Source organism: Pan paniscus, chromosome 12 (assembly GCF_029289425.2).
Source record: "Pan paniscus chromosome 12, NHGRI_mPanPan1-v2.0_pri, whole genome shotgun sequence".
Taxonomy (NCBI): Eukaryota; Metazoa; Chordata; class Mammalia; order Primates; family Hominidae; genus Pan; species Pan paniscus.
Window position 1 is genome coordinate 33,385,887 of NC_073261.2, and position 1,028 is coordinate 33,386,914.

The 1,028-nt window shown below is 37.5% G+C and overlaps 1 pseudogene; it reads right to left on the minus strand.

Moving 5' to 3' along the window:
• Window positions 1–237: 237 nt before the first annotated feature.
• LOC129397138 (small ribosomal subunit protein eS24-like) lies at window positions 238–827 on the minus strand (annotated as a pseudogene).
• Between the last annotated feature and the right edge of the window lie 201 nt (window positions 828–1,028).

Here is a 1,028-nt window from a genome sequence, read left to right on the forward strand (position 1 = left end):
TTACCAGATATGGGGGAATGGAATACAAACAGTAACAAATGAACTCAACTCTTACAAATTATTATTAGAACCACACAGAATTGGGGCACAAAAGAGCTAAACAAAGTAACTTTAAAAAAGCAAGAGTTCTTGACTGTATCTTTAAGGCTAAAGACAAAAAGAACTGCACAAATACTTCACTATAGTTTACAAATGTGTTTTCACAAGGGTATGAGTTTGCAAATGTGAAATTTTGTGTATGCTAGGATTGAACAAAATGTAAATATACTGTGGATGAGAACCAGGCTTTCTTTTTTTTCTTTTTGGAAGTGTTTGGTTTATTAATCTCATGAAAAATCCACAATGGCCACAGATAACATCATTGCAGCACCTTTACTCCTTCAGCTTTTTGCCAGCACCAACACTAGCCTTTGCAGTTCTCCTGAATTTCTTCATTCTGTTCTTGGCGTTCCCTTTTATTGCCTTCTTGAGGTTTTTTTCTTCTCATAGAGGCCATGTCTTGCAAGTCTGTGTTTGGGTTCGTTTTTCTTTGCATAATCCAGAGAATTGTAAATCATGCCAAAGCCAGTTGTCTTGCTACCACCAAAATTAGTTCTGAATCCAAATACAGAGATGACATCTGGTGTGGTCTTGTACATTTTGGCTAGTTTTTCCCGAATTTCTGTCTTAGGCACTGTTGCCTTCCCGAGGTGAAGGACATCAGTGAGCATTTGTTTCCTCGGAAGTAGTCTGTTGGTCATGAACTTTCTAGCGTGGATAGTTAGCGGTGACGTTCGTGATGGTGGTCTGATGAGAGCCAGGTTTTCTACCATCAGAGCATGGAGTTACAAATAAGGGAAGGAGAAAGGCTATAATGCATCCTGTAGTGTTGGATTGGAATCAAAAGTATTATATGAAGTCATTGTTTTTAGTATATGTACAGACGGATAATTGTATACATATAGATGTGTATAAATGTGTGAGTATACATACATGCATTTTCTAGCTCCTCTAACAAAAGGGCCTAGAAACATAATCCCAGTAACAAT